Source organism: Manis pentadactyla, chromosome 8 (genome assembly GCF_030020395.1).
Source record: "Manis pentadactyla isolate mManPen7 chromosome 8, mManPen7.hap1, whole genome shotgun sequence".
Classification (NCBI taxonomy): Eukaryota; Metazoa; Chordata; class Mammalia; order Pholidota; family Manidae; genus Manis; species Manis pentadactyla.
In genome coordinates, this window is record NC_080026.1 from 48,271,755 (window position 1) to 48,284,552 (window position 12,798).

The 12,798-nt window shown below is 37.9% G+C and overlaps 1 protein-coding gene across 1 annotated transcript in view; it reads left to right on the plus strand.

The window, feature by feature from the left end:
* Positions 1 to 12,798, plus strand: part of DISC1 (DISC1 scaffold protein) — a 561,660-nt gene that overhangs the window by 12,906 nt on the left and 535,956 nt on the right.

Genomic DNA, 12,798 nt, shown 5'->3' on the forward strand with positions numbered 1-12,798 from the left:
CATTAGAAGTAGGATTGTCTCTGCTCCTGAACATGAAAAGGGACTCCCCTGCCAGAGATGGCCATGTCGGACTGCAGAGGCCTGGGGGACTCATTGACCTCTAAGGATAGAAGTGTTTCTGTCTCTCTGGAGGAACCCCAGATGATCCTTGAAGTGGCAGGTAAAAGAATTAAGTTTTTAAGAGATACAGAGCCACTTATTCTGCCTTTATCTCCCATGCTGAACCTTCAACTCCCAAGGGCAAAAAGATTATAGAAATAAATGGAAAGCCTTGATTACATCTATTTATGGGGCCTCTTCCTTGTCAATTTGAAAAATGATTTTTCTCTCATTCCTTCCTTTTGACTCCAGAATGCCCATTTCCTTCATTGGGTAGAGACTTACTTACTGTTTTGGGGGCCACTTTAATTTGGAAGAGCCCTAAAACTTAATGGCCACAATTAAGGAAGAAAAACTACCCAGTATCCCTGCCTATATCTTATAATAGGTAGACACACAGGTATGGGATAATGGAATTCCAAATCAACAGTCCCTAGAACAATTAAAATAAAACTCTTTAAAGAATTCCCTTCTCTTTCTACTTTATTAAGACTTTCAAAAATCATGATTATATTAATTGTATCAAATCTTTTCCTTGCATCTGTTAAGATCAAATAGTTTCTGTAACTTAATCTTTTTTTATGACAAATTACACTAATATATTTTGTAATGTTAAACAATTCTTGTATTCCTGGAATAATACAAGGATATTTTCTTTCATTTTTAATATATACTTCTGATTTGGTTTTGTTAATATTTTATTTGGGGATTTTGCATCTATGTTTATAAGTGAGATTGGCCTGTAACTTTTTCTTGTGTGTGTTGTTCTTCTCTGGATTTGTTATCAGGGTTATACTAGACTTAATCAGGGGATGGGAACTTTTCCATTATTTATAGTAACTTGGGAGTGTGGTTGTACCTATGAGTCTTTGGCATTAATTTCGCTATACCACCTCACTGTGCTGTTAGATTTAAATTTTCCTCTTTTTTATCATATTTGTATTTGCCAAGTCTTCTCTTGTTTTTCTTGTTGCTTCTTTCCTGTCTTCTACTGGGTTAATGGAGTTTTCTTTATCTCCCTTTTCCTTCTTTTGTTTTAGAAGTTCTTTATTATTTTACTGGTAATTGTTGTATTGTTATACATCCTTGACTTAAAGTATAAGGTTAATTAGTATTACTACCCTTCTCCTGAATAGTGTCCTAGAATTGCTTTAACTACCAGTCCTCATCTGTAAGTTGTTATCAGTGTCCCATCTTCCAGTTGGCACCTTGTTCCCTCCCACCTGTGCCATCCCGTGTACGTTGTTTCAGTCAGTGCTCATTTAGATTTACACACACATAACCATACTCTTTGTGTACCATTGCCTTCTCCCATTTCTTTCTTCTAGGAACAGTTTGTTTCTTACTAAGCTATGTAAGTTGTGAAATGTTTGTGTCTTTGTCTTAAATGCCTTGATTCTTGAATAACAATTTACCATGAGGGAGAATTTTAATTGACAGTAATTTTCCTGAAGCACTTTGAAAATAGTATTCCATTATTTCTGGTGTCTACTGTGTTTTTCCTTTGTAGAAATTGTCTTTTCTTCCCAGGCATTTTTCTAATTTGTTTCCCCTCTCATGTTCTGCAGTCTCATTAGCAGTGGATTTAGAAATGTGCTTCTTTTAACTTATACTGCTTGAGACACTTTGGGGTTCTTTGGATATGCGGATTTATGCCTTTCATCAATTCAGGAACCCTCTCAACATACTCTCTTAAAATATTGTTATTACTCCATCTCTCCTTCCGCTTTCTGTATGTATCTTAGACCTTTTCATTTTATCCATTGTATTTCTGAGCCTCTTTTTCACATTTTTTCTTTGTGTTTCTGGATTCATTCTGATTAATTTTCTTAGCACTATCTTATGGATCTCTAGTAGTCTCTTCATTGAAACTTTATGTAACCCATCTGTTAAACTTTTAACTGTATTTTTCAAATCCTGCTCTTATTTTTTCAAATGTCTTATTCTTTCCTCATCAGTTTTATTCTTTTCTTTGAAAAAAATCCCTTTGATGTTTTAAACATACTTATTTCATGATCTCTTTCAGACTGTTCTGTTACCAATATTCTGGAAGGCTAATCCTGCTTGCATGAATGGGGTTCATTTGTTCAGGGATTTATTTTTATTTTGTATTTACCATCTATCCTAAAGTTTCATTCCTTTCCTTGTGTGACATTAAAACCCAAGCTCCTGGTGTTTAGTGCTTGTTTCTTGGTCTCATCTCTACTGTGCCCTCAACCACGAGTATCATTAACTCATGTGTACCTGAGTCTGGACTTCAGATCCCCCAGATTTCTGAGGGATTTGCTCTATTTTCTATTTTCTTTTTATGTGTATTTCTCTGGGTTTTTGTTGCATTCTACTTTAAATCAGCCTTCTATGTTGCTAGATCAGATAGTTGAATATTTAAAAGAAAAAAATTCTTTGCTATATGTACATTGTAGAAAAATCTAGAGACACAAATCTTATACTTAAAGAGGTAATTACTATTAGCATTACGTTAACTCCATATCTTTATAATCATGTTTCTCTGTGCATGCATATGTGTATGTGCAGGTGTATATACACATATATAAATCTAGTTAAAAGGAATTAGGCTCTTTTTTTTTTTTTTGGTTAAAAATTTTTTTTTGGTATCATTAATCTACAATTACATGAGTGACATTATGGTTGCTAGACTCCCCACATCATCAAGCCCCTCCACATACCCCATTACAGTCACTGTCAGTCAGCATAGTAAGATGCTGTAGAATCACTACTTGTCTTCTCTGTGTTGTACAGCCCACCTCGTGCCCCCCACCCCCTACATTATATCTGCTAATTGTAATGCCGCTTTGCCCCCCTTGTCCCTCCCTTCCCACCCATCCTCCCCAGTCCCTTTCCCTTTGGTAACTGTTAGTCCATTCTTGGGTTCTGTGAGTCTGCTGCTGTTTTGTTCCTTCAGTTTTTTTATTTGTTCTTATACTCCACAGATGAGTGAAATCATTTAGTACTTGTCTTTCTCCGCCTGGCTTATTTTACGGAGCATAATACCCTCTAGCTCCAACCATGTTGTTGCAAATGGTAGGATTTGTTTTCTTCTTATGGCTGAATAATATTCCATTGTGTATATGTACCACATCTTCTTTATCCATTCATCTACTGATGGACACTAGGTTGCTTCCATTTCTTGGCTATTGCAGATAGGCTGTGATAAACATAGGGGTGCATCTGTCTTTTTCAAACTGGGCTGCTGCATTCTTAGGGTAAATTCCTAGGAGTGGAATTCCTGGGTCAAATGATATTTGTATTTTGAGTTTTTTGAGGAACCTCCATACTGCTTTCCACGATGGTTGAACTAATTTACATTCCCACCGGCAGTGTAGGAGGGTTCTCCTTTATCCACATCCTTGTCAACATTTGTTGTTGTTTGTCTTTTGGATGGTGGCCATCCTGACTGGTGTGAGGTGATATGTTATTGTGGTTTTAATTTGCATTTCTCTGATGATTAGTGATGTGGAGCATCTTTTCATGTGCCTGTTGGCCATCTGAATTGCTTCTTTGGAGAAGTGTCTGTTCAGATCCTCTGCCCATTTTTTAATCAGCTTATTTGTTTTTTGTTTGTTGAGGTGCATGAGCTCTTTATATATTTTGGATGTCAACCCTTTATTGGATATGTCATTTATGAATATATTCTCTCATACTGTAGGATGTCTTTTTATTCTATTGATCGTGTCCTTTGCTGTACAGAAGCTTTTCAGCTTGATATAGTCCCACTTGTTCATCTTTGCTTTTGTTTCCCTTTCCCGGGGGGATATGTTCATGAAGAAGTTGCTCATGATTATGCCCAAGAGATTTTTGCCTATGCTTTTTTCTAAGCGTTTTATGGTTTCATGACTTACTTTCAGGACTTTAATGCATTTCGAGTTTATTTTTGTGTACAGGATTAAACAATAATCCAGTTTCATTCCCTTACATTTAGCTATCCAGTTTTGCCAACACCAGCTGTTGAAGAGGCTGCCATTTCCCCATTGTATGTCCATGGCTCCTTTATTGTATATTAATTGACCATATATGTTTGGGTTAATATCTGGACTCTCTATTCTGTTCCACTGGTCTGTGGGGAATTATGCTCTTAGTATTATTGTACAACACTTTTTTTCCACCAAATATAGTTTCAAAACATTTACACATTAATCAATGTATTCCTACGAGGAACTTTTTGATGGCTACCAAGTGTCCCATCATGGCATGATAATACAATTTATTCAACAAAATCTGTTATTGAATATTTAAGGGTTAATTAAAAATGTTTGTGATTACAAACAATACTGACACAAATCACCTTTGAACTGCATCTTGGCCTGCATCTATGTTTGTTTCTTTAGGAAAAATCACTGAAAGTAGAATAGCTAGGTAGTATGACATTTTTATATTTTACTGACTAATTGGGTTGTTTTCTTCAAGAAAAATTGTCAACCATACTCCTTTTTCTAACTTCTTATTCCCCATATATATAAGACCTAAATGATGTAGACATAATTTATATGTGTCTCCTCCCAGAGCTGTCTGTAGGCCTCACACTATAATTTTCTCCCAAGGTAGTCTCTGGCTTGACTTTCCTAGCTGACTCCACCCTATTATTATTAATAGGAACTCCATGTGTCACAAGTGCTCTGCAGTATCACTACGTGCGCTGAAGGAGAAAGGGTTCTCTATGATTGCTTTTCAACATGGAAAAAAAGTGTATATACCTCACATTTATCTGCTCCACTTACCAGTACCCAGCCCCATCCTGCCTCAATGAATGTAATGAGATTAACAGATGCTGTTACTTTAATCATCATTGGAGTACTGTCAGGTAATCGCATCATTCCAGGGTTACTAGAACTGAAGCATGGACCAGTGATGAGGTGGACTAAGATATAGGGGAAAATAGTCCTCAGGTCCTCCACCTTAAAATTACAGTCTATCTATACTTTTCTAATGCCATTTATATAACAGGATGCTATATCAGAAACCTCTGAAATGGAATTGATTTATTATTCAACCATCATTTTTGTTAAATTGTAAATCATGTAAAATATTGCTATTATTTTTGCTTAAAAATGTTGAATATAAAAAATACATATTTTTTAGATGTACATAACAAAGTATGTAAGGGTGAAATGACATGAAGTCTGGGATTTGCTCTGAAATGCAGTGGAAGGGGAGGGAGGGAAAGAAAGAAGGATGGGTTGGTGGTTGAAAGTATGGCAAAACTTGTTGAATTTGTGGGTGGGCTTATGGGGGCCCATTGTATTATCCTCATTTTATGAACATATGACATTTTTCATAATTTAATGAAAAGGTGGTTTATTTAAAGGATAGAGGGAGAGAGAAAGAGAGAGAGAGGCAAAGAGGGAGGGAGAGAAAAAGGGAGGGAGAGACTTAGAATCCTGTTGAATCTCTGGGTTAAAGAGAAAAGACCAGAGGAAACCTATCTGACAAAGGGAGAAACTTGGCTGAAGCACCTTTGTTATGAATTACTTCTTGCTGGCATCTAAATGGCACAAATATGGATATGGGTATGTACGTGTATATATACTGCGGCGAGCTGTGTCTGGGTTTTGGTTACTTTTTAATTTTGGTGGTCAGGACGCTAACACTGGGAGGGATATTAGAGATCAGATAGTCTATCCTCTTACCCTACTGTGAAGAAACTGAGTACAAGACATGTATTTCCCTGCATGGGAATCTTTATCTCATTTACCCTCATCACATTTTTGAGAGTTATAGAAATGGAGATGTTGCTCTATTTTTATATAGGAAACCAAGGCATGGGAGGGGTGGGAGGCAGCAGTTTTGCTACCTTGAAAAATCTGCATTGAAATACTTCTTTCCTTGAATCGGCCCTCTGACATCCATCCCAGAACTGCTTCTGTTGTATTTCCTGGCTTTAGCCTTTAAAACAGAAATAAAAGTTATACTTATCACATTGCTATGTGAGTAGGGAAACCATACTGAAACCATCTTTTAAAAAAATTTAAGGCCTAAATTTCAATTCTGGTATCACAAATTCCCTTTCATGGCTATAAAATCATGAATGTTCAAGTTTGAAATTCAGTAGTAAAATGTTTAAGACTGGGTTTAATTTATTGGCACAAATGTGGTCTTTCATATTCAAGGTTCAAATAGTAGAAACCATCTGACATATTCTAATCATAAAAGGGAATTGTTAGAATAATGCTGGGGACAGAAAGTGGGGCTCCTGAGGGCTGAGAACAGGGAGCAAAAGGCCTCCTGGGACTTACCTTGCTTCATTCTTCCCTTCTGAAATTATATCTCCTTAGCTTGGTCACAGACTGAGAGCCACAATTCCATATGTCTGGAGAAAGAACAGGTCAGGAAAGTAGGACCCTTAATACAGGCAAGGCTGCCAGCTCAGCCAGTGGGTGGGTGGGGGTGCACTCTGGAGAAGGTCATTGTATGCCGGATTGACTCCAAAGGACTGTCTGCTGCATAGCTGCTTGGAAATGAGGCTCCAGATAAAGCATGTCTGCTTACCCAGCAAAATCCCACCAACCCTTACACATGATCTTTGTGAATATACTTCAATAGCAGCCAAAGCAGTCCAGAAAGAAAGGTATTACAATTTCCTTATCTTTCCTGAATTTAGAACAATAGGCTGAAAATTTAGTATGTGGGTGAGTTATGATCTAAACACTTGCATATGTTCAAGAATGTATTGCCTGTGAATGCTCTGTGATGGTTAGAGAAACTACAGAAAGGAGTTATTAAATCTTTTCCCCTGAAGACTGAGGACATTAGTGGAGCAGACCGTATTTAATTTTGGCAGACCTTGTAAATTTTGGAACTCTAGATAGATTCTTATGAGAAGACAGAGAAGTGGACAAAGAAAAATAAAAAAACTCTTTATTCTAGATGACTGACTGCATGGTATACAAGCAAAATTCTATGAGGTACCATATTATCCTCAGAAACAGAAGAAAGCCTAATAAGTTTTTAGAGGGAACAACTATTTGTATAAAAACTTGTAGGTATAGACAATTTAACAGACTTGTCCCATAGGGCCTTTAGTTGCACCTCATTTAAAATTTTGAGTAAGGCAAGTTCTAGAACCTGTAATGAATATATTTATTCAGGCATAACTTCATTTATTCAAGTATATTTCACTGACATTTCTACTTTTCCCTTCTATTCCACAACTCCTTAAGGACCTCTAGTATTTTGGGATCTTGAATCAACTATGGGCCAGGGCTCTTGGTTGGATAGAGATTTTGTGTTCTAATACACTTTTTTGTTGTCATGTAGTATAACCTTTTTGAGTGGCCAAAGAGAAACATGGGTTCAGGATCCTGGAGAAATTAGACAGAGGTCCTTAAGAAAATTAGGTCCATCCATGCTTGTCTTTCTGTCTCTCCTTTTGCTGGCTTTCCCTGACATCTCATGGGGAAACTATCACTGTATTTACCTCTTCTTGTATTCTCATGACCAAGCATTGAGTAACCAAAATTCATGATCTGACAGGAAAGAGATGGCATGAGAATATGTATAGGCCCAATGCCAATGTAGAAGACTGATAAAATTTCTATGATCCCTGTGATCTTTGAAAATCTTTACAGAATGCCCAAAGGCAACTGCAGTGAGAATGTCTAACATAGTAATGGAACGTATTTCAGCCCAGGAAGAAATCCAGATCTGCTAGACTGTGGTGTCTCACACACTGAGTATCAAATGACAACTGGAGTACAATCCACAAAGTCTATTTCACCTAACACGTTTGGACCTTGGCCAAACCACAGCTTTAACAGTGACATATAAATATATTATGTACATGAGCAAATAACCAGTAAACTTCAACATCTGTTTTGTATCTTAAATGCGTTTCTTTGTCTTGTCACTGTGGAAAAAAATCCCGGAAAAGTCTTGAAAGCTAATTAGCTCTAAATTTACTTTAGGAAAGAAGGGCCAAAGAGTTTGATGACAACCTTTTCTTTGTTCCAGCTGCTGAGCTGGTCTTTGACCTCTTAATTTAACGTGGGTGATTATTTATTTGCACATAGGTCCTTTGTTTTTTTACAGAAATTGCTTTCCTGGAATGGGCACCCGGCTTCTGATTCCCATTTGTAAAGAATTTGCCATTTCAAATATGCTTTAAGGTACAGTACTAAATATCTATTTCAATACACTCTCTCTACATAACATAATATATATTGCAATGCACTATACATATATATATATTTCTTCTGTTACATTTATAGGCATTGTAAGAAGGAAATGTATTGTTTTTCAAGTTTATATTTTCCTCCAAATTAATGCATTTTCTTTAAAAACTCTAATTTCCTGCTCAGTTTACATATTCTTATTACACATACACATACTTTTCTATACTCTTCTTTTTTATTGTATTTAAAAATAAGTTATTTTGAAAGTACAGCTTAGGGAATATAGTCAACAGTATTGTAATAACTTTGTGTGGTGATGGAGGGTAACTACACTTATGGTGAGTATTTCATCATGTGTAGAACCGTCAAATCACTATGTTGCATACCTGAAACCAATATAATACTGTATATCAATTACACTTCAATTTAAAAAATAAAAATATGTCATTCTGATACAGATAGAGATGAAAAATTAATAATTTAAAATGAGCTTTTGAGATTGCCAGTGATGGTCCATTATCTTGAAAGACCAAAATTTGACTCAATTCCACCTCATTTTATTAGCACAACACTTTTTTTTTGGTATCATTAATCTACAATTACATGAGGAACATTATGTTTACTAGACTCCCCCCTTCACCAAGTCCCCCCCACATACCCCTTCATAGTCACTGTCCATCTGCGTAATAAGATGCTGTAAAACCACTACTTGTCTTCTCTGTGTTGCACAGCCCTCCCCATGCGCCCCCCCCCACATTTTACATGCTATTCGTAAGGCCCCCTTTCTACTCCCCCACTCCCTTCTCCCTCCCTTCCCACCCATCCTCCCCAGTCCCTTTCCCTTTGGTAACTGTTAGTCCTTTCTTGGGTTCTGTGATTCTGATGCTGTTTTGTCCCTTCAGTTTTTCCTTTGTTTTTATACTCCACAGATGAGTGAAATCATTTGGAACTTGTCTTTCTCTGACTGGCTTATTTCACTGAGCATAATGCCCTCTAGCTCCATCTATGTTGTTGCAAATGGTAGGATTTGTTTTCTTCTTATGACTAAATAATATTCCATTGTGTATATGTACCACATCTTCTTTATCCATTCAGCTACTGATGGACACTTAGGTTGCTTCCATTTCTTGGCTATTGTAAATAGTGCTGCAATAAACATAGGGGTGCTAGCAGAATGCTTTTGATGGGCAATCTCATTTTTATTTTATTTTATTTTAATTTTTTACTAAGGTATGGCAATCTCATTTCTTAAATAGTTTTGTATAAACACATTCACACATACACACATATATCTGAGAACCATATATATATATATATAATTTATATGGTATATATATGAACAAATCCTTGAGCCACACACATTATATACCTTTATATTTTAGAGCAAAAGGTTTTTAGAGGGGAGCAGACTTAGGTGAAAGTTTGGGGATCTCAGTGGCCCTTTCAAGTTACTGATCTAAGGAAGATCCATGTCAGCCCTCTGCCTTAATGGGAAAGGTACTGAGGACCCTTCAGGACTGTTGGCTGATTTCTTTTGAACAGTGAAACTTGCCTTCTCCTCCTCCTCCTCTCTGCACACTGTGGGATTTCATAGGGTCAGAACATTGTGTCTGTGAGCCAGACAGGAAACAGATCTCTTTGCTGGGCTTAGTCAACCTCTGCTGCTCTTGGTGGTTGTGGAGGTCCTGGGATTGCATGTTCTGGACCCTGTCCAGGGAAGCTCAGTTTCCTTGCCAAAATCCATGGGAATAACTAGAAGAGGATAACTTTCCCTTTTTTTCTTAAAGTATGAATTTGAGTGTTAGTCTTCCACATGAATATTGACATAAATTGCTCTTTCCTCCTTGAGGGAGCACCCTATGATTGCCAGAAAGCCCTGGGTCCTTCCCTGGGTTCCTTATCTTGCTCGGGAACGTCACAGACTGAAAATTTGAAGCAAAATGGGAACATTGTGGTAGCATAATTGGGAGTAATTTTATCTTGCTATGGTTTCAAAACAAATCACATACACTTTAATTATTAAGGAGAATTTAATAATTCTACTAAAATAAGTTTTACTGTTATGGTAACTGTAAAACATAAAGACAATAAACCAAAGCAAATCATAGTGCAACCCTGTATCACATTTATAGGTAGTGTGAGACTGGGGCTGAGTGATTGAATTCTTGGTAATTGTTGGGAAACACAGTGTTCTGGTCAACTTTTGGGTCTTACTTGGGCATGTTTCTATGGAGAAGCGTTATCTTACTTAGTCTGCTTTGCCTTTCTGTGAACCTAATTCTATTCATGTCTAGAAAATCTGTAAACTTACAATGCATGACTTTAACACTTTTCATAATCTTCAGAATGATTTTCACTATAATCAGTAAGTTAATATGTTATAATTAACTATGACTCAATCATTAGATATTTAAGTTTGCATTTCCACTTTTCTCTTCTCCTTTTGTAATTTTTGTTTTTTTGCCTCTATTGAAGTATTTTCTTAGGATAAATTCCTGGGAGTAAAATTCTTGGATTAAAGGGTTGTTTATATTTATTTGCTTTTCTTACTTAGACATTTCCCCCTTTCCCCCTTTTAATTGTTTGACTCTTTGTTCTCAGTTTTTTAGAATTTGGCCATAAAAGTGTAGAGAATGTTCTCGTTACATTTTTTATTTTCATCTATGGTTGTTTGGGCACTTGTGTTAGCTTATGGAACATTCTGATGGAACATTCAGTGATTTAGGAATGTGCTTTGAGATCACATCAAAACAATAGGTCTTTATTGAGCATTTACTGTGTGCAATGAACACAGACCAAAGTGCAAAAGAGATTCTGGAAACTTTGGCTTGAACAAACTCACTCCACTAGGCGAGAGGCTGTTGTACAGAAGTTTCCTCCTGCCTGGGCCAGAGGTGTGCCTACATCATGAGGTAGTCTCTCACCTTGGTAGAGTGGGAGGGTGGGATGCAATATCTGAAGCAGAGCGCAAGGCCATCACTTACACAGAGGCACATGTGGAGTGTGACAGAGCACCTGTCTTATCCTTTCCTTTAGGAAGATCTGTCTTCAGAGCCCAGTCCTGCTCTCAGGGAAGGTGAGGTGCCCTTATCACTCTCACCTCTGCCTGTGTGCACTCTGAAATGGCCACAGGGCGGCCTGAGCAAGTGGTCTGGATGTGGGGCCATGTTGAATGTATCAAGAGAGAACCCTGGAAAAACCCTGTCATTCTCACATAACTTCTCCCTCAGGAAAAAATTACATGGAGCAGCTGGATGTTGTGGCCTCATAGCATTTTTTAGTTGACTTCTACCACCTAGTGGCCATTTCTAAGAAGCTCGTTTCCCTTTTATTTTAAACCATATTTTGATAGGCAAAAGACATTTGTGTTTATCAATCCATGCTTTCTTTCAAAATGTTCAGACAAAAATAACAGAGTATCACAAAGAAAAGTGTGCCAGAGTCCAGCTCCAACCGAGGTGTGGGTCACGAAGGAAAGGACAGCGTCGGCAAGTGAGGAGATGAGGAGATGAAACACCCGATCAAGGTTGAAACATCTCTTCATTCATCTCCTCACTCGCCGACGCTGTCCTTTCCTTCATGACCCACACCTCGGCTGGAGCTGGACTCGGGCAAGTGGTGCCCAACGTGGGGCATGAAGGTAAAGCTCTTTATACTGTGGCATTTGCAGGGACAGATAGGATTCTGCTCAGGGTGCTTGAGACCCCTCTGTGAAGGGAGACAAGGTGAGAAAGGGCAGATAGAACAGAACTTTGAAGAAGCCATGGACCATACTGCGTCTAAAGAAAGAAGATTCTTTATTGAAGTTTTAATGCATATGCTTGTAGGTAGAAGTATAAAAGTCACCAATGGACAATTAGCAAAATTCTTACATTTTGTCCAGGAATGTTGTCCTTGGTTTCCTGACCAAGGCACAGTGAGTCTCACAACCCAGGAGAAAGTTGGAGAAGATATAAGGGAACATTATGCCAGCCACAGACCTGAGAAGGTCCTTACAGATGCCTTTGCATTTTGGAATTTAATCAAAGAGGTTTTAGAACCTAAACAGCAGGTAAAGACCCTTCCACAAAAACCATCCAACTCTGGGTCTCAAGAGGAAGGCAATAGGCAGAAAACAAAAGGTAATAGGAAAGGATATGGCACTAATGAAGTAAGAGACAAAAAGGAGGATCTCCTTGGGGAAGCTGATGAAGATACTCCTTTAGTTAACCAAAAAGGAGAAACAAACAACACCTGAAGTCATGCTGGCATCAGCTCCTCCAGATGATGATAACGTCCTTGACCCCACAGATCAGGCAGATTTAGAGGAGGAAGCTGCTAAATGTAATAATAAGAATTATCCACCTAAATTAGTTATCCCTGCTTTAAAGAAAAATCCTTCCTCCAAGAATCCCTTGTAGGATCTTCTGAGTTTACTCCTATTAGTAAAACTCAGAGACCTCCTCCAGCTGACTCTGCGACCTGTCACTCCATATGCCGACTCCATCCTGCGCCTTCGGGCATCCCACCCCTCGGCTGGAGCTGGACTCCTGTAGAAGTGCCCACTGCAAGCACTGCAACTCAGAGGTGCTCA